The sequence below is a fragment of the Biomphalaria glabrata genome, chromosome 8 (assembly GCF_947242115.1).
Source record: "Biomphalaria glabrata chromosome 8, xgBioGlab47.1, whole genome shotgun sequence".
Taxonomy (NCBI): domain Eukaryota; kingdom Metazoa; phylum Mollusca; class Gastropoda; family Planorbidae; genus Biomphalaria; species Biomphalaria glabrata.
The window spans coordinates 11,270,557-11,291,916 of record NC_074718.1 but is presented as its reverse complement, the minus strand read 5'-3'; the positions used below and the strand labels follow the sequence as shown (position 1 = coordinate 11,291,916).

General features: G+C 37.7%; 1 protein-coding gene across 5 annotated transcripts in view; it reads right to left on the bottom strand.

The window, feature by feature from the left end:
- LOC106078545 (uncharacterized) overlaps positions 1-21,360 on the bottom strand; it is a 171,731-nt gene that overhangs the window by 20,822 nt on the left and 129,549 nt on the right. Inside the window, exon 1 of one of the 5 annotated variants that reach the window (XM_056037953.1) lies at positions 4,823-4,887. The exons of the other annotated variants lie outside the window; for them this stretch is intronic. The gene's annotated coding sequence lies outside the window, so the exon portion shown is untranslated. Of the gene's footprint in view, positions 1-4,822; positions 4,888-21,360 lie in introns of those variants that run through there. 5 annotated transcript variants of the gene reach the window in all.

The window sequence follows — 21,360 nt, the reverse complement described above, 5'->3', positions numbered from 1 at the left end:
TGTTTTGTACTTAATGACAGCAGAAAGTTATGACGTCAATGAGAGCAGAAAGAAATGGCGTAAATGACAGCAGAAAGTAATGACGTAATAAGTCCATATTACAACCACCAGAGACAAACGTTGCTTACTCAAAGACTAGAGATAGGCTAAAGTTAGATCTATGGTTAGCAAGATTTAGGGGGAAAGGGAAAAAGAGATTATTATTTGTAACATAATAGTAATAACATAATAGTAATATATGTACATTTGCACACTAGCGCGTCAGTGCAACACCGCTTGTGTTTACGTAATAAATGGAGTTCCTAATATGTCTTCCCTCTTAAACACTAGTTTGTTATTTGTGTAACACGAATATTCTACATGGTGTCAGAATAAAACTTGAAAAGCTGTCCAGACAAAGGTTTTTATTAATCTAATAATGGCTTCTTTTTATTTTGAGCAACCAATCTTGAATTGGAATGCTAAAGATCTGTATCAAGAGTTTCTAAGGTTTCAACAGCAGGTGAGCTTTTGTTTCAAAGGACCGTTAGCTGGTGCCGATAGTAAACAAAAAGCCGGATGGCTGGGAATGTGGATAGGTCAACAAGGCCGTGAAGTTTACAAAACTCTAAATATTACTGATAGTGAAGAGGGAGATCCGCAATTGCTATTAAAGAAAATAGAAGACTACATAAGGCCAAGACAAAATAAAAGAGTGTCTAGATTTAGAGCACATCAGAGAAAGCAGGTAGAAGGAGAAAGTTTTGATAACTTTGTTAAAGACCTAAAGCTTCTCATTATGGACTGTGAGTATGACAACCCAGACGATATGCTTATTGATTTGATCATTAGTGGAGTCATACACGAAAAGGTACAATTAAGACTTCTTGATCAGGGACAGAAGTTGACCCTTAACAAGGCTATAGAAATAGGACAACAATATGAGATGTCGCAAAGCCAAGTGAAAATGTTTAGGGGCCAAGAAGTTCTAGCGATCAAGAGAGGGTCACACAATGTACTCAAGCAGAAGTCTAAAGACTACTCAGATAAATTATGTAGTAAATGCGGCAAGAACCACGAAAAGGGAAAATGTCCAGCAATAGGAACCACATGCAATTTCTGCAAGAAGAAAAACCACTGGTTTCAAATGTGCAGAAAAAGACGCAACGTCAATCTAGTAGAAGATGACAGTCACAGTGATGAAAATATTATACCTGTTAGCACTGCAAGTAGCCAGTATAGAAAGGGTAATATTGAGAACATCAATGTCGTCGAAGACAAGTGGACTGTAAAACTAGTCGTGCATGGCAAGACATTAATTTTTCGTATCGACACTGGTGCAAGATGTAACATTCTTGTCAAGTCAGAGTTTGAAAAGCTCAAAGACAAAGTAAAACTTGCTTATTCAGCAAAGTCGCTCAAGTCTTACTCTAATCATGTTATTAAGACTTTAGGAGCAGTAGTGCTACCTTTGAAAAATAATATCCAAGAGGTGAAAGCAAGGTTTGAGGTAGTAGACATTAGTCAAGAGAACATTTTGAGTGGTGACACAGCAGAATGTTTAGGACTACTACAACGGATAGACAGCATAGAATCCAAGGCAGAAGACGAGTTACAAAGAGAATTTCCTGAAATGCTGAAAACAACTGGAACACTGCCAGGAGAATACAAGATTCAGTTACAGGAAAATGCTAAAGGAGTTATTCATCCACCACGTCGCTTAGCAGCATCTCTACGCAATAAAGTTGAAGAAAAACTTAAAGAAATGCAAGCTGATGGATTTATTACTGCCGTACATGAACCTACTGAATGGGTTAGCTCCATGGTTGTTTCGTTCAGGAATGACAAAGTTAGAATATGTATTGATCCAAAAGATCTCAATAAAGCAATCAGACGGGAACATCACCCGATGAAAACTATTGAAGATGTGATCACTAATATTCCAGATTCAAAGATATTCTCAGTTCTCGATGCCAAGTCAGGGTTTATGCAAATAAAGCTTGAAAGAGAATCTTCATTTCTCACAACTTTCAACACACCTCTGGGAAGATATAGATGGTTACGATTACCTTTTGGTATCAAATCAGCGCCAGAAATTTACCAAAGAATTATGGATGAAATGCTTCAAGGAATTGAAGGAGCATATGTCATCATAGACGACATTCTAGTAGCTGGTAGAGATGTTGAGCATCATGATCACATTTTGAAACAAGTCATGCAAAGAGCAACGAAGTACAATCTAAAGCTGAACTATGACAAGTGCAAGATAAGGCAAAACAGAGTACCTTATATGGGCCATATCTTGTCAGAGAAAGGTTTAGAACCAGATCCAGCAAAGATAAAGGCAATTATTGACATGCCAGCTCCTCAAGACAAAGATGGAATCAGAAGATTTCTAGGTTTAATTCAGTACCTAGCAAAATTTATTCCTAATCTAAGTCAAGCAGATGCTCCAATACGAAAGCTTCTAAAAGATGATATAGAATTTCAATGGAATCATGAACAAAACAAGAGTTTCAAAGAATTGAAACATCTTTGTACAAACCCTCCAGTTTTAGCATATTATGATGTCAACAAGAACGTAGAGATAGAATGTGATGCAAGTACAGATGGACTGGGAGCAGTATTACTCCAGGAAGGTCGTATAATTGCATACGCATCAAGAGCTCTCACCGATACAGAAACAAGATATGCTCAAATTGAGAAGGAAATGCTCTCAATTGTGTATAGTACAAGCAAATTTCACTGCTACATATTTGGTAAAGAAGTAACAGTTTATAATGATCACAAACCTCTGGAGCAAATCTTCAAGAAACCTCTATTGTCAGCACCAATGAGAATACAGAAGATGCTAATAAGACTGCAGTGGTATGATCTGAAAGTCTGTTACAGAAAAGGCAAGGAAATGTTTATCTCCGATACACTTTCTCGTGCACATCTACCAAATACTGATACACAGACATGTGAATTTACAGATGATTCAGTGCATATGATCTCTGTAAGTGATTCGAAATACAATGAAATTAAAGACTGTACAAGCAAGGAACTTTCAATGCTTCTGGAAGTAATTATGACTGGTTGGCCAGACACAAGAAGCGAGACTCCAATTGAAGTCAGGCCGTATTGGGATTCAAGAGACCAGTTATCAACTTCGGATGGTATTATATACAAAGGTCTGAGAATAGTCATGCCACCAAGCTTACGTAAATACATGCTAAATCTGATTCACAAGTCTCACTTAGGAATAGTCAAGTGTAAGCAGAGAGCCAGAGAAGTCATGTATTGGCCAGGCATGAATGCAGACATTGAAGTGACAGTTAGGGATTGTAGCAGGTGTGCTGAACAACAGAATCAAAATGTGTCAGAACCGCTAATACCTACCAAGACACCAGATCTCAAGGTGGTGAAGAAACACTTTGACTCCGAGAAACAGTCTGAGAAACATTGTTATGATAAGAGGAAAGGAGTTAAGAGTCATAATCCACTACAAAACGGAACGGCAGTCAGAATGCAACTTAATTCTGAGTGGAAACCAGGAACAGTAGTTTCGAAGCATTCTAAGCCTAGATCGTATAATGTCAAAAGTGGAAATAAGGTCTACAGAAGAAACAGAATACACATCAGAAAGTCTTCTGAGAAAGCAAACAGATTTGACAATATTTATGACTTTCCAGATGACATCTCAGAACAACCAGAACCACTAAATCTAGAGAGTCCAAGATTACAAACTACACTAGATTTTGAGCCGCCACTACACACTGCTTCTTCTAACACCTCTAGACCAAATGAACCTTATGTAACACGCTCAGGCAGAATAGTTAACAAACCCAAGAGACTTGATTTGTGATGAACTGATTAGACTTTTTAGTTGACTAGTTTGTTAGTTATTCTGATAAATAGATTTTCTAAATTAAAGAAGAGAGATGTAACATAATAGTAATATATGTACATTTGCACACTAGCGCGTCAGTGCAACACCGCTTGTGTTTACGTAATAAATGGAGTTCCTAATATGTCTTCCCTCTTAAACACTAGTTTGTTATTTGTGTAACACGAATATTCTACAATTATTAGAGGTAGAACAATGGAGTGGGCTCCAGAAGAACTGATTGAAGATCGTTTCTGTTTTCTGTTCAACAGTTTTACGACAATTGAGTCGTCTGCCAGTGTTTTCTAAACAACGCGAGATGTTTTTAGTGTGGAGTGATTTCTTTGGAGGGGAGGGGGAAAGGCGGAGGGTCTGAACGCATTTTTTGTTTGTTTCTGATCTTGAATCCAATTGAGCAGTCGTAAAATAAGCTTTAGCGGTTTGTTGTTTAGATCTAGTTTAGACCTGAATTAGCTGGTCTTGTGTGGTAAATACTAGACGAGCATTCTATTTATAGACATGGAGCTACCAGACATCAAAGCCTTTTAAAAACCACTGCACATAGCATGTGCACAAACATACATACAAACATCGCAACCCAAATACACCTACACAGACACAAGTCTTTGAGTCTCTTACAAGTTTTTTTTACAATACCTCTATTCAAGTCATCCAGCAACCTGGATTCAAGAACCTGGACAGCTGACCTCAAAAATGTCTCTAACCGATTTTCCTAGAAATTAAACAGCTGATGTATATCGCTGAGAAAAAAATAACTGAAAAATGAAAACATTCAAACTAGAGTTATCCCCATGTGGCCAACGAGCTACTAATTCTTTTCCTAGCAATATACAACAACTGTTAAACTTCTAAAAGAAAATCGTTAGAGCAGTATTCAAGATCAGCGTACACCCTCCACGAAGGAGTGACTTGAATAGAGGTATTGAAAATATAATGATCATAATGGTCACCTACCTTAATAGGACCGCTTCAATCCATAATAATCCCGAGAAAGTGTTATAAAGTGCTCATAAAAGATAAAGGGGTATAGCTATTTTTACACTCTATCAGTAAAAACCTGGTGCATCATAAAATCAATTAGTAATTAGTTGGTCCAGTCTATATATACATAGGTCTATAATCTCACCCTCTCAAATACTTGTATTGATAACAGTTGTATTGCATGGTTATAGTACATTGATTCAGTTCTAATACTATTTAATTAATTAATTAAATTAATTAATAAAATAATAATAATAATGTTATTATTATTATTATTATGTTAGAAAAGAACGAGTATTCATTCTCTGGCGCAGCCAGGGTCGAGTTTCGTTAAAAGGAAACAAAATTCATCGTAGTCCCTTTAACAGTTTCCACTGAGGAATTTTCTGGTGAAGTGGCAGGTCTGCAGCAGTCCCGCCCTCTGTCAGGCAACGAGGATGTTCTAGGAATGTTAAGGGCATTGAAGGCAGGGCCGGTCCTACAGATTGCGAGGCCCTATGCGAAACGGATTGCGCGGTGCCCAGTCTTTCTAACGAGTGAAATTTAGATTTTGTATTAGAAAATAAATTCGTCTTTGCATTTTATTCATACTTTTCTAAAAATCACTGTCAAATTAACTTAACGAGCCATCTACAGTAGATAGTAGTTTTCCCACAAAAAGCCGATAAACATTCAGATCTACCTTTCCAGACTCACTATCGACTAGCCATGTCGACTAGCATAATATCGCTTTTGTTTTGTATTTTTTATGAGGTCGAGATATATTTGGATCTATTATTGTATGCCAGTGACTGAAGTATTTGAACTTCTTGTTTTGGTTAAAAATTCGCCTTATAATAATATTAAATTTATAAAATGAAAACTGACAATGCCGTTTTTTTTAATCGCGAGTTAGATTGGCGTTTTCAAATCAAATGACACCCCGAAATGATATATTGGTCTGTTTTTAAAGAGATTTGCTTGAGTTTTCAGAAGATTTTGATAATTTCAGGAGATTTTCGTGAGTTTTTTTGTGTGTGTATATTTTAAAATTTCAAAAAAATCCAGGAACCCTTTAATAATAAGTTACAATGGCTTAATTTAATCATTTACACCTAGATTTCGTGCGAGGCCTATGAAAGAGCTGGGCCCACTGCGGTCGCTGAGGTTGCAGTGGCCTAAGACCGACCCTGCTTGAAGGTATCTGTGGGGTCAGTTGTTATTATCCCCTCGGTTCATATAACAATGGGGGTATATTGTTACTTTGGATAATTTCCATAGACACTTTATCTCCAAGCCTATTTTTTCATATTTTCTTTGTTTTTCTGTCTCAGTTTTTCTTCAATTATGTGACAGTGGTATTGCGATGTCGATAATGGTAGCGTTTTTTTGTTTTTTATCAACGAACAGCAGATCAGGGCGATTAAAATCTACCGTTTTGTCGGTCAGAATAGGCATGTACGGCAGATGTTCAGTAGACTCGAGTATTTATAGTAAAGAGTATCCTTACTGATCAAATTGTGTCAAAGCCAAGTGTTGGTGTATAAGCTTTGCAACTTGGTTATGGCGACCTAGGTAGGCTGATTCTGACAGGGCTGAACATCCTGCCATAATGTGTTCAATCGACTCACCCACAATTCCGGCATTTTAGGATATTTTTAGGATATGTTTCTCGTAATTTTTTGAACTAATTACTCTGTCCTGTATTGCTGTAACAAAGATTTCTGTTTTAGGGTAGAGATGACTTGCTTTGAGCCATGTTAAGGAAGCAGCTATGTCGATGTTGTCCCTATGTAATAAAGCCGGGAATTTTCCGTGGAAGTTTTTTTCTTCCCATTGAAGAATCTCATGCCCGACGTCGTCCAAACCGACATTAACATTAAAATTGTGTAGGTTCAGAGGGGTTGCATCGGAGTCGTATTTGTGTAGTAAGGAAACTAGTTCATAGCTGAAGGCGTGCAGTTATTATAATTATTATTATTATAGAAATGAATTAATTTTCTTAATCTAACTTTTTTTTTCAAGCGCTGACACTAAGGATGATTACATATTATTATTATTATTACAGCAAAGAAATAAATCACAGTCATTAGCTAACACTTAGGCGCTGTAGACTACAGCAGTTCAAAATTGAAGTTTACTTTTTATTGGCTATAAAAACTGCATAAACAAGCAGGCCATTTCCTTTCTGTTAATTCATTTATTATTAAGAAAAAAAACAACAAGACATTTTATTTGGTAAACAAGGAAATGACGTCGTATTTTACAACCATAATATGAAACATTTGTTTAAAGATCTCTCCAATTAGCTTGCAAATTGTGCATAAGTTTAAAAAGAAGCCCTAGACATTTGACAGTTAATCTTTTTGAAAAAAAATTATTGGAGCAGTGGTGTAGATAGGGTTTGGGGAGGGTGGGTCCAAATTTGAAAATTACCCTGTGCCCCCACTTGAGGGAAGCCCTCCCCCACCCCCAAATGAGTGTCAGAATTTTTTTAATGAACATTAAATATTACATTTTACGCAATTGCCATGTACTATTGCTATTCACGTTGTTATATAAGTTAATGATCCTGTTGCATGTATTCCACATAGATTAATTAATTTTAACTCTTTCAGTGCGGGGTTACTCTCAGTGAGTAAATCGGTATATAGGGTTCGTTATTATCATTATAGTCGTTAAATGTTATTTCTCACCAAGTACAAGTATCTCTTATAGTTCGTTACTTGGATGTCGAGAATTTCAAAATAAAAGAGTCATTCATTGGTTACTTTGAAATTGTGAAGTCAAACATTATGAACAACTTGTTCTGAAAACTCTGTGCAGAGGTCAAACCTATGATAACACAGCCACAATGAGTGATCGTCTGTTTAACATGCAGAAACGTCTCTTGGACATAATTCCAAAGACAACATTTCTGAATCTGTGATTCTCCAAGCTCATTTTAATCAAAAGGAGAACAATGACGCAAGAAAGACTTAGCAGCATGGCTTTAATGTCAGATACAAGATACTAGACAGCATTGATTTAGATGATGTCAGGGATGGCCTTAGACCACTGTAACCTATGTGGCAGCAGTGGGCCCCGCACTTTCATAGGCCGCGCGCTAGTTCTAGGCGTAAATTATTAAATGAAACCATTATAACACAATAAGGATTCCCATGGCCTCCTGATTTTCCAGGAGATCTTAGAAATCTCCTGAAATTGCAAAGTATACGAAAAGTCATGGAAATCTCCTGAAAGTATTAAAATCTAATGAAAACTCATAAAAATGTAAAAAAAAAAGGCAAAATTGTCGTTTTGGGGTGTTATTCAATATAGAAAACGCCAATACTACGAGCGATAAAAAGCAAACTGCATTTTCATCTTTCATTTAATAAAATGTAATGCAAAGACGAATTTATTTACGAATACGAAATTTTATTTTTCACTTTTTATCATCTTCCCTACACTGACTGGCCCCGCGCAATCCATTTTGCATAGGGCCCCGCAAATGTTAGGGCCGGCTTGGTCACTGATATACTGTACCGATTCATGTCATGATGTTAGAGATGATTGGCCACACAGTACAAATACTGGTTTTACAATAATTTTTTATTAATATAATCTTCTTAAAATTAAATTTGGCTTTCAGCAGGTATCTCCGCATTTGATCAGAGGCGTAGTGAAGGGGCGGAGGGGGGGGGCGAAGGGGGCACGATGCACAGGGAGCCACTCTCAGAGGGGCACCACACACAGAGAGGCATCTAAAAATAAAAAAAACATACTGTAGATATTTTAGCTTGGTAATACATTCTAAGGTTATTTGTATTATGTTATTTTTAAATCTATATATATATAACTAGTCGACCGACGGCGTAGCATACGCCGCTATTTTGCAGGGACGGACATAGGCCACAGCAACCAATCCGACCACAGTGGGCCCCACACTTTCATAGGACCCGCACAAATTCTATGTGTAAATTATTAAATTAAACCATTTTATAACTTATAACATCAGAAATAAAAGAGTGATCTTTCCTTTACTTCTTCTCGTCCAAACTCTTGAGCGAAGAAGAGAATTATATATATAGATTCATTGGACCCGCACTTTCATAGGACCCGCTCTAATTCAAGGTGTATACATTATTAAATTAAACCATTGTATAACTTAAAAGAGATTTCCAGCGCTTTTGGTCTATGGTCCGGCTCAATAATACATTTTTTTTCTATAAAAAAAAGGAAAGGGGGAGGGGGGTGGCATTTTTTAATTTCGCACGCAGGCGGCCACAACCCTCGCGGCGGCGACTTACATGCGCATTGTAGACACAGTCCTATGTAGACATTTAGCTGGACTTTTAAAAAAGAAATTAATTGCGCAATCTGACTGGAACGAATCCTAGTCTCTTGCAATCTTAGAGAATTACCAGAAATACATAAAATGACAAAAGATAGACAACCATTAGCTTCATGAAGAAGGAATTGATATTTAAAAAAAACCTTTCTTTATGTTATTTGTTAATATCCTCGTTTTTTTTTGTTTGTTTTTTTGTCTCTACTATTTATTAAAAGTATCATCAGCTTGATGCATAGTACTTAAGAATACCAAAGGATTATGGGTATTTTGATACTAAAAGTTAATCAGAGTAATCTGTTCCTTGTTTGCACTTTAATTTTAAATATCCCTATTGCGTTCATCATAACATGTATGAAGGAATGCAATATGAAGCAATTTGTTAGCCATATGTAGAATCTAAAAAAAGAAGAAAGAAAAAAGAAAATGAAAACAGGAAATGAATAGACAGAATGAATCAATTAAATTCGTCTTATTAAAATAGCACTGTTGCCAACTATAAGCTACTTGGTGTCACAATGGAAAGAGTTGAGAATTTGGATTAAGCATTGCTTAAGGGTGCACACAAGTTGTTCTGTTTTTTTATGAAGATACCTAGCATAGCAATAGTGGCCCCCTTTTTGGAAAATCTACACTTTAACTTTCATTGTAACACGACGATCATTATCCACACTAACTTAAAAGTCGCATGTCTTAGAATTCTATTAGAAATAAGGAAGATGATCTGTGATAAGATAGAAATGTGTTCTTCTATTCATCCCTCTTCTTTCTCTCTCTTTCTTTCTCTTTTTCTTTCGTGATGATGTCCGCCAATTGCGTTCTGTTTTTTTTTTCCTGTTTATATATTCCTGATTATGAACATTTACATTGGTTGTCAATAAATGCATAATTTCATGCACATAGATGTTATTTATCTCTGCTCTATTTCAAATAACGTGTCGATTAAAGACTGATTATCTTCCCTGGTTCCAAGCACCGACAGTTCAGGAGGATCACGTGATAAATATTTGTACGAAAATGTGCCTGAGATACCTACAGGTAAGTCTGATGGGGGACAGTGATACCTCTCTTAGATTCTGACCTCCTTCACCCTCACCTTCACCTGTCATTTAGTCTTTCGGACCGTTGGGGCACCACACATGATCTGGTTACCATCTCTCTCCATTCCTCTTGTCTTTTGCCATTATTAGTCATTGACGCCATTTCATTCTTTGATGCCGTCATCCCATCACTTCTCTCTTTTTCTTTTCCCTGGTACTGTTCCCTGCAGGAAGGCATTTTTGCCAGCCTTGTGATATGGGAGTAATCTTGATTTGCGTTCTTTGACAATGATCAGAAGGTCATCATGGGGCCCAATAACCATTGTGATCCTGTTTTGGATTTTTGTAATGCTGAGTTGTAAGTGATACCTAGCATCATGGGCGTAGCCAGGATTTTTTTTCGGGGGGGGGGTGGTTTGGGGGGGGATTTTTTTTCTCCCCCCGCCCCCCCCCCCAGCGAAAAAAAATTATATGTATTTATGTGTATGTGTGTGTACATAATCTTTATTACATTCTGACCCTTCATTCTTTCGAAAGTCGTATAAAAATTCTATAAAAATCTGTCACTGGTAATGTCTGAAGCCTCTTCCCACCTGCCATGAGGACCTCCATGAATGAGTGGCGACAAGTTGTACTAGGATATCATTGCAACTCTTCTTATGTGTAATTCATTTTGTCGGAATACATGTCCCGCAAACGTCATGCGTCGCTCTCTCACAATCTTACTAAGGGGTCGACTCCCAGTTCGGCATAGGATTTCCTTGATTTAGACCCGATCTGTATAACTAACTCCTAAAATCTGTCTTAGCCATTTTTGTTGAGCTACATTTAGTGTTTTTCAATATTGGCAGATGACTATTCACTGCAGTTTATTAATGGAGTCCCGCCACTGGTAGAAATGTGTAACCTTTCTTGAATACGCTTTTGGAATTAAGTGACTGTAGTTAGATTTTATATCGAAAAGAGAAGTTTTATCGTCAAGATCATCTGTTGGGGGTTTTCCACCTCAAAACGCTCTGTAGGGGGGATCTTAAACTCAAAAACATCTGGAGAGGTTTTAAATTTATAAAAAAAGTCATTTGTAGAAGAGGGGTTTAAACTCAAAACCCCCGATTGGATTGGCTACGCTCAAATAATTTTAGTGTTTAGTTTGCTTTTTTTTTATATTGAAGAGGTATTTTTAGCATCAAATGGGGGTTTAAACTCAAAACCCCTTTTGGCAACGCTCATAGCATTTTGAGTGCGTAATTTGCCTCTAACCACCCCCCCCCCCTTGGCGGGGTTTAAACTCAAAACCGTTTTGGCTACTCTCATAGATTTTAGAGTGAGTAATTTGCTTTTATTTATATTGAAGATGTACTTTTTAGCTTCAAACTCCACTGGAGGGGAGTTTAAACTCAAAACCCCTTTGACTACACTCATAACATTTTGAATGTATAATTTGCTTTGTTTTTATTATTAAAGAGGTCTTTTTTACCTTCAAACCCTGCTGAAGTGGAGTTTAAACTCAAAACTGAGTCGAAACCCATTTAGCTACGCTCATAACATTTTGAGTGCGTAATTAGATTTTTTTTATATTGAAGAGGTGGTTTATCGTAAATTTTAGAGGGGGTTTTAAAATCAAAATCTTCCTTAACTGTGCTCTTGGAATTGGGATTTTCGTTTGCATTTTTTTTCTTTTATATAAGAGGGGGAGTTTACTGCAAAAATCCCAGGTAGGGGTTTAAAACTCAAAACCCCTGGTAGGGGGTTTTAAACTCAAAACCCCTGGTAGGGGTTTTTAAACTCGAACCCCTCTGGTAGGGGTTTTAAACTCGAACCCCCCTGGTAGGGGTTTTAAAACTCGAACCCCCCTGTTAGGGGGTTTTAAACTCAAAACCCCCTGGTAGGGGGTTTTAAACTCAAAACCTCTTGGTTGTGCTGGGGCAAGTGATGGTTTAGTATTAAAATCTCACCTAAAATAAACAAAATCAAAGCAAAGAATCAGTCACTAAATTCCGATCCCTCCCCCTTCGGGCTATGATCTTATTAAATATTTCTGAAGCTAGAGCCCAGGACTCGCTGTGACCAAGGGTCGCATCATTCTGATGTTTGTGTCGAGTGCTAAGATGTTGTCTTCCAATATTGTTTAGCACTTCGCATGTGCTCCTCTGGACTAAGCGGGAATTCCCATTGAGGTGTGTTCAAAATAAAGCCAAATTTAATTTTAAGATGCTTATATTTTGAACAATTATCAAGGTCAGACCAGAAATTTCCCTGAGAAGCCCGTAAGTTAGTAATTGTTTTTCCCAAAGGTATACATTAACTTTCTAGGATAATTTTTAGAGCCGTTTCGATATCCCCAAAACATTTAGCCATATCTGTGAATACTAAAGTATTAGTTTCTCTTGTTGCTATTAAAAGAAATAATGTTATGTAATTATTGTCAAATTGGTTACCTTTTTAATTGATTCATGTCTTGTCTATGTCAATGAATACTTGTGCGAGAGAAATTACATGTACACACTTTTTTTACCAGAAAGACAGACAGACAAATGAGTTTATATAAGCTATGTAAAAAATATGTGTAAACAATAATAATATGTGCATAGATTGTGCTTAGTTTTTGAAATGTTATACATTAAATGTTACTAGCTATTGGCTATGTTTGATTTCGAAGACTAAGAATGAGCACAGTGTTTTACACGAGAACCCAAACCCAGTTGTGACCTACTTATATTTTCGCATCTCATGCAGACAAAGCCGTTGTCCGCCGGCTGTAGAAGGTAATATACCAGAAAAAAAAAAGTTGTTGTTTTTCTTCCGTTACCAGTAGGTAAATATAATACCATCCTTACTATGTACAATATGTCTTTTATGCAATGCAGTGTTTCCCAAAGTGGGGTACTCGTACCCACAGGGGTACGGGAAGACTTTGAAGGGGGTATTTAGTTTAAAAAATAGAATAAAATATCATAAGTTTAAAAATTTTCTTTTTATTATTTATTTAAAATTTTACAAACTCAAATACGGCGCTATTTTTACATTTTAAGACAAAGTTCTACAAAGCTCAGGAAATTGTTAGGGATGTTACAGCTTCCGTCAACATATAAACTATGTTTCCATTTTTTCTTTTAACAATGTATTTGATGTGTCTCTGAAGCATACAAGAAATAAACTCACTATTTGAATACTTAATTGTGATAGAGTAATCATAATTTTTTTTTTATTTAGGCCTACAAAAAAAATTTGATTGTTATTAAAATAAATCCTTTTTTTTTGGTGGGGGGGGGGCGTTACGAAGTTTCTAGAAGGGGTACGCATATGTCAAAGTTTGGGAAACACTGATGTAATATATTGTTTTCCAATTGTTGTTTACTCAACTGCATAAAAAAAAAATTGCGGATTGCATGAGGAATGTAATGTACAAAAAGCGTTTCAGAAGACTAAAAGTAACTGTCGCATAGCAAGTTTAGAAATCTATGGGGGATCGATTGGAATTAACAATTGTTCTTGTGGGGGTTTGACATCTAAATGAAGCACACCTACGTAATGCAGGATCAATAGCGTCAATGTTTTATTTTTATTATTCACCTACTCTTTCAAAAACAAGAAAGCAGAAGACAATTGGTCGTGCGGTTTGCGCGCTGGACTGTCGTTCGGATTTTTAAGTTAAGTTATAAGTTATAGCTTTTATATTGCGCTACTTACATGCTTATAGGATGCTCAGAGCGCTATGGTCCCATCTCTTTTGTGGACCAATGGGGAGAGGGGGTATCTGACCTACATTGCTCTATGTCTCAGAAACGTGGACAGTGTACAGAAAACATGCAAAGAAACTGAATCACTTCCACAGGACATGTCTAAGAAAAATACTGAATGTCAAATGGCAAGACAAAATACCAGATACTGAAGTCCTTCAAAGAGCGGGTCTGCAAAGCATCCACACAATCCTGATGCAGTCCCAACTGCGATGGGCAGGACACGTCTGCAGAATCCCTAAACGACTCTTGTATGACCAACTAAGCGAAGGAAAGCGCTTGCAAGGTGGTCAAAGAAAGCGCTTCAGGGACACCCACAAAGCTTCTTTGAAGGCGTTCAGCATAGACCCAGCCACCTGGGAGACAGAGGCATATGACAGAGCATCATGGCGTCGCGCTGTGAAAACTGGTGCACAGGTTGCTGAGGAAAAGAGAACAACGCTAGCAGAAGAAAAACGCCAGAGAAAAAGCAAGGCCCACGATAAAACCCCAGTGCAAAGCCCTCAGCCCCCTCGATGACAAAGTGGTCATCATCGAACCACGATGGACGAACTATATATATAGTCTACCCTTACGGCTCAGGGCCCCGCATATGACACTCGCCCAGGACCCCGCGCTCTGCAAGGGCCGCCTCTGGTTAACATTAGTTGATCAGTCTAGCTACCGTATTGGATTAATACTTGTTCAGTTAGATGTATGATTTATATTGTCTTCGTAATTTTTATTCCTTTTTACAAAGCTTATATCAACTCAATCTATCTGTCTGTCTGTCTCTCTTTCTGTCTGGCCAAAAGTTTGTACACGTTATTTCTCCCAAACCCAATCTCGAATCAAGCTGAAATATTGCACAATTATTTCTTTTACGTCATAACGTCTTCGCAAACGTGATTAATTAGTTAATGAGTTAATGAGCACATATTTATGTTTACAACTTTTGTGTGACAACAACGTTTTGAGCGATTGTTTTTCTTATAAAAATTAATGAATGTAAGATTTAAAAAACATTTTTACCCCGCCCCCTTCTCCCTTCTCCCCGAGAAAGAATCCTGGTTAAGAAAATGTATAGATCGAGTACATCTTTTAATTTTCCAATGAAAAACATTTAGATCTAGATTTAATTTATTAAACTCTTGAATCAATAAAGCCTTACATTCGGATATTCCCGAACGCGATAGTCCTTTCAAGCACGTTATAATCCTTTCAAAACTCATGTAGGATCTAGACCTAGATGACAAGTGTTCATCATCGAACCACGATGGACGAACTGGTCATCGTCGAACCACGATGGACGAACTATAATGTCGTTACGGTCAAAAAGGGCGTGACCATGGTGCAGATCATCTTTTTTTTCCCCCCAATGTCTATATGGTCAGCTAGCTTGTCACACGCAGCCTTGAAGGCATAACTCGTAAATCCACCGTTTCCAATCTGGTGAGTATGAAGTATGAATGTTATTTTATAATCCACAGAATTTACACACTTGCTTCAGAAGTTTGCGAAAATGAAATGTTCAGAAGTTTGCGAAAATGAAATGTTCAATCTGTTTGTTTTTTTTTCAAATTAATTCAATATTTCCACTTTTTAAAAAGAAAACCACTACTGAAATACTAAAAACTACATACATATATATCCGAAAAACTACCTTTCCGCATATACCCATAAGTGTTTATATATACATTCACCAATATACACACATTTTCCTTTACCATAAGGTATCATCCTTTACATTCCCCCTAAGGTCTCTAGTTGAACGTCTACAATTTGTCTAAACATAATCTCAAGACCATCAGGAAAGAAATTGTTATTATCTAGTCTAGTATTCCAAACAAGTTTCCTGTACTCTGCCAAAATAATGAGGTTAAAATTCCCAAGAGCTTTATTACGTAATTTGGGAACCTTGTTTAAAAGGATCGCCAGATTTGCATCCACATCTGAGTCACAATTAGCATTTAACAGACTTTTAACAGTAGTTTTAACCTTAGAAAACAATGGACAATCTAGAAACAAATGTTTCTCTTCCACTTCCACTGACGTATAAAATATTGACCTTCTTGCGCCGAACTGGTGTCATGTCAAAAATGAGCCTATAGGTTATTTCCATAGCCTTGTGCGCAATGTGCTTATAATGAAGGTTTATAAAGGAATCCCTAAACTCTGTTATACCTCTTTCCTTTCCCCATTTGATTCTGAGACCAAAGTTCTATTTTAGTGTGCACTTTAGCGCCGCGTAAATTTCCTTGAACTTATTACGTATTAAGTGTTCTTTAGCATTCGTGTAACCGACCTATAAAATGTATATTCTTAGAATCATTTAGGAAAACAAAATGAAATAAAATAATATGAAAATTGATACTTTATATTTATAAAATATATAACTAAAAAAAGGTTATAAACTTTTGTATAATTAATTTTAGGATAACATTTTGAAGCTATAACTGTATAACGGGATGTAAAATATTCATCTCCTTTTGATTTAAAAAAAATGAGTTGTGAAAAGTAATCTCATAAGCTGGCCTCTATTCACAGTGAAAGGGGAGGACATTACAAACAAATGTACAGAAGGTACATGTCAATACATCTAGTCTTACAGAATTGCAAGGAACAGTACGAGCCCTGAGGACTACGAGCTTGACTCCCTGCTGTAAAGTTCACTGTGCTACATTTCATTGCTACATTACATTGCTACATTATATTACATTGCTGAGTATATGCAAGGGACTTAATCTTGTGTCTGGAGAAGATAAAGGCGTACTGAAAAGTTGACTAGTCCGCCGGTAGTCTCCCTTCTAAGGTTTCAATTGGGTTTAATGAGATGCCCAATGTGGGCTGCTGACCAACTTTAGTTGAAATACGTGTAGAAAAAAAACCCTGGAGAAATGGATTTTGTCATGTCACGTGACTGAACTGGTCACTGGAAGATAGAGCAGAAGGAATGGGCGATAGTAGCTAAAAAAAAAAAAGACTATGTTAGAGACATTTTAAGAAAAGTATTTATTCGATATAGTATTGAAGAGAAGATTATATCACACATTAGCTTGCTCTTTAAATAGAGAAGACTATATTAGAGAAAAGAAAATCAAAAGATATTGTCCCTTCTCTAAAGTATTAATTTCTAATGCCAATGACCACAATGGCGTATTAAAGTAACTTTAGAATGGTGTGGTGGACAGGTGGGTGAGGATCAATGTAAGACAGTACGCACTGTCTACGGTGGCTGAATAGTTAAGCGCTTGGCTTCCTAACCTTGGGTCCTGGGTTCGTATCTCAGTGAAGACTGGGCTTTTGAATTTCGGGATTTGTAGTGCGCCCCTGAGTGGTTACCTGACATTATTTGGTAAAGTAAAGGTGGTTGGTCATTGTGCTGGCCACATGACACCCTGCTCATTAGCCGTTGGCTAAAAAAACAGATGACCATAACATTATCTGCCCTGTAAATTGCAAGGTCTGAAAGGGGAACTTTACTACTTTTTTTTTACTTACTGTCTAGTTGTGCATGTTCAGTAAGAGTGCCAGCAGTAACTCAGCAGTTGGCAAGTGTAGTGTTTAAACACAGAAAGGCTCACATTTCACTGGGCGGTGCCATTTCTTGGGGTAATTTACAATATATCTCATACTACAAGAGGTGCGTTGGCTGAGTGAAAAAGCATTAGGCTTCCGAACCGAGAGGTTTGAATCTTAGTTAAGACTGGGATATTTATTTCGGGATCTTTAGGGCCAGATATCATGGGTACCTGACATTAGTTTAGGAAAAGTAAATGCGATCGGTTTTTGTTTTGGCCACAAGACATCCTCGTTAACCGTGGGCCAGAGAAACAGATGACCTCTACTTCATCAGTCCAATAGATTGCCAGGTCTGAAAGGGGAAATTTTCTTTACTTTTTTACTCAGCCAGGAAAACCAGTGACTTGGCAGAATTTAAGTCATTGGTTAATATGCATGACTGAATGCATGATGCGTAGGACGTAATCATCTTCTTTTTGAAGTAAGGTCTGTATTATATAAGATATGACACCAACCACGAAAATTATATCAACGTGGAGAAAGAATCATGGGACGATTTTTACTTTGAGGAAGTTACAGTGTACTATGTGCTGTACTGATTGGGTGTGTGTGTATGTCATATGAAGTGTACTATGTGCTGTACTGATTGGCTGTGTGTGTATGTCATATGAAGTGTACTATGTGCTGTACTGATTGGGTGTGTGTGTATGTCATATGAAGTGTACTATGTGCTGTACTGATTGGGTGTGTGTGTATGTCATATGAAGTGTACTATGTGCTCTACTGATTTGGTGTGTGTGTATGTCATATGAAGTGTACTATGTGCTGTACTGATTGGGTGTGTGTGTATGTCATATGAAGTGTACTATGTGCTGTATTGATTGGGTGTGTGTGTATGTCATATGAAGTGTTCTATGTGCTGTACTGATTGGGTGTGTGTGTATGTCATATGAAGTGTACTATGTGCTGTACTGATTGGGTGTGTGTGTATGTCATATGAAGTGTACTATGTGCTCTACTGATTTGGTGTGTGTGTATGTCATATGAAGTGTACTATGTGCTGTACTGATTGGGTGTGTGTGTATGTCATATGAAGTGTACTATGTGCTGTACTGATTGGGTGTGTGTGTATGTCATATGAAGTGTACTATGTGCTGTACTGATTGGGTGTGTGTGTCATATGAAGTGTACTATGTGCTCTACTGATTTGGTGTGTGTGTATGTCATATGAAGTGTACTATGTGCTGTACTGACTGGGTGTGTGTATATGTGTCATATGAAGTGTACTATGTGCTGTACTGATTGGGTGTGTGTGTATGTCATATGAAGTGTACTATGTGCTGTACTGATTTGGTGTGTGTGTATGTCATATGAAGTGTACTATGTGCTGTACTGATTGACGTTAATATGTCATCATATATGGAGATTCTCATACTTGGAGGCACATCCATAAACAACAAGCTGTTTGGTGTATCCGGTGTATAGCATATTGAATTATTGATAAGCGAGGTATTTTAATCTACCCTACATTGTATGTGTTTGTGCACCTTTCATTAGTGTAAAATGAGACAACACATGTTCCGGAAGCTCAAAATTGGAACCAGTGAAATCTGCCCATGTGGAGTATCACCAGAAAATGCCGACCACGTCCTCCAAAACTGCTCTCTCTACCAAGAGGCCCGTATAAGACATTGGCCCCAAATCACCCCAATAGAAAGAAAACTATATGGAGAGCTCCCTGATTTGGAAACCACTGCGCAGTTCATCTCATGTATTGGTCTAGTCATATGAACACTCCAACATAACAATGAGAACGATGAAGAAGAAGAAGAAGAAGATATTTAGATCTTGTAGCATTTTTTTTTTTTTTCATTTTGTTTAGTTGGCATCAGTTTCAAACCTCACACAATCTTCCACTTTTCATTTTCTTTACGTTTTTCTTAATGCTTCATCATATTGCCACTATATTTCTTCATATTGCTTTCTCTTCTTTTTTCCCCCTGTATTTTATTACAAAGTGTACACAAAGAGCAGATCACTGCGATCAACGTTTAGTGTGAAAGTCTAGACTCTAGACACTGTTCATCTCTTAGCAACGTTCACGCCACCTATACGGAAGATAACTCACTAATTGCTTATAGTTCCACAATTAGTAACGCCTAAATGTCGGCGCAAGGGAAGACAACCTTGTGCACGAATTTAGACCAGAACAGAACAGCATCACAAAAACAAAACATTAACCTTAGTGATCTATTGCTATCCCTCCCTCCGGCCCACCCTCGACACATACACCTTTTTTTTTGTTTATCTGTAAGTGATAAATCAGGACTTTCATCCCACCTCCGTTTTCAATCTACCCAAACTTCTCTCCCTTTCTTCACATCCGCCATTTTACTCTTTCAAAAGTTGATTCTTTATTTTGGCACTTGTTTATTTTTAGTACAAAGGGGACGCAACTCTTTTTGCTTATGTTTCGTGGCGCTGCAGAAATGAGTTCAAACACTTTTCTTGCTTAGTTCTTCCCATGATTTTTTTTTTGTTCGTCTGCTACCACCTCCAATCATTTCCCTAATTAAAAAATAAAATAGAATACAGAAATAAATCTTGCACATTGCGCGTTCTGGCAAATCTTGTGAAGCAAGCAAGTTCTTTGTTTGCAACGAAATAAATTAACAAAACACAATCAGCGTTGGGTGAAATGGCAGGATTTTACTGCTCCGCAATCCAGCAAGTGTGACTTTTGAATTAAGAAATGACTAACCTGTACGCGTACAAACATGTACTGAAGCACTTGATTAAAGAAAATGTATCTACAGAATTGAACTGAAAAACTTAATCTACAATTGTGATGCTCCTCCAACCATTGCTATTGCCGGCCCTAAGGCGGTGCATATGGTCGCTTCTAGCTTCTTCCCTTAGTTCAGTGTTTCCCAAACGTTTAATGCATGTGTGTAAGTAAAGCTCCCCCTATCAGACATTGAGGTCTATAGGGCAGAAGATGTAAAGGTCATCTGATTCTGTGGCCTACAGTTAACGAGGGTGTCATGTGGCCAGCACAACAACCAACCGCCTTTACTTTTTCCAAACAAATATTAGGTACCCATCAGAGCTGGAGAGCTGGGTAGACTCAGAAGCGCCAAGGATCCCAAAATAAAAATCCCAGTCTTCACCAGGATTCGAACACGGGATCCCCGCTTTACCGCTCAGCCACCGCGCCTCCAAAAGTTCCCCTTTCAGACCCTGTGGTCTGTTTTTGTGGCCTACGAGTAACGAGGGTGTCGTGTGGCCAGCACAACGACCAACCGCTTTTCCCCAACTAATATTAGGTACCCATCACAGACGCCTGAAGATCCCAAAATTAAAAACCCCAGTCTTCACCAGGATTCGAACCCCGGTCCCCGGTTCGGAAGCCAAGCGCTTAACCGCTCAGCCACCCCGCCTCCTTGCATGTGTGTAGCCCTTTTATAATTTTTGTAATGCTGAGTACCCCTTGCCACCCCCACCCCCGACACTTTAATTTATTAACAGAACATAATGACTGGTTTTTTTTTTTTTTTTAAATTCAGTTAATAAGGTGCAACGCGTACCCATCCAAAGTCTTCCCGTACCCCACCTTGGGAAACACTGTCTTAGTTTATAATGGAGACGCAGGGACTCATGTATTTGTGTGTGGGATGGGGTTATACTGCCCGTGACCCACCTGTTGGAAATGACATGGTCCCCAGAACATCAAAGGTTTGGTACCAGAGATCGAAAGAAGTATTGCAGAATGTGTTGATGTGGTCTTAAAAATAGGCGCACATGTGTGTGTGCGTGTGTGCCACATTAAAAGTGTCTGTGTATGTCACATTAAGTGAGTGTGCTATGTCACATAAAGTGTGCGTGTTTGACACATTAGATGTATGAGTATGCCCCTTT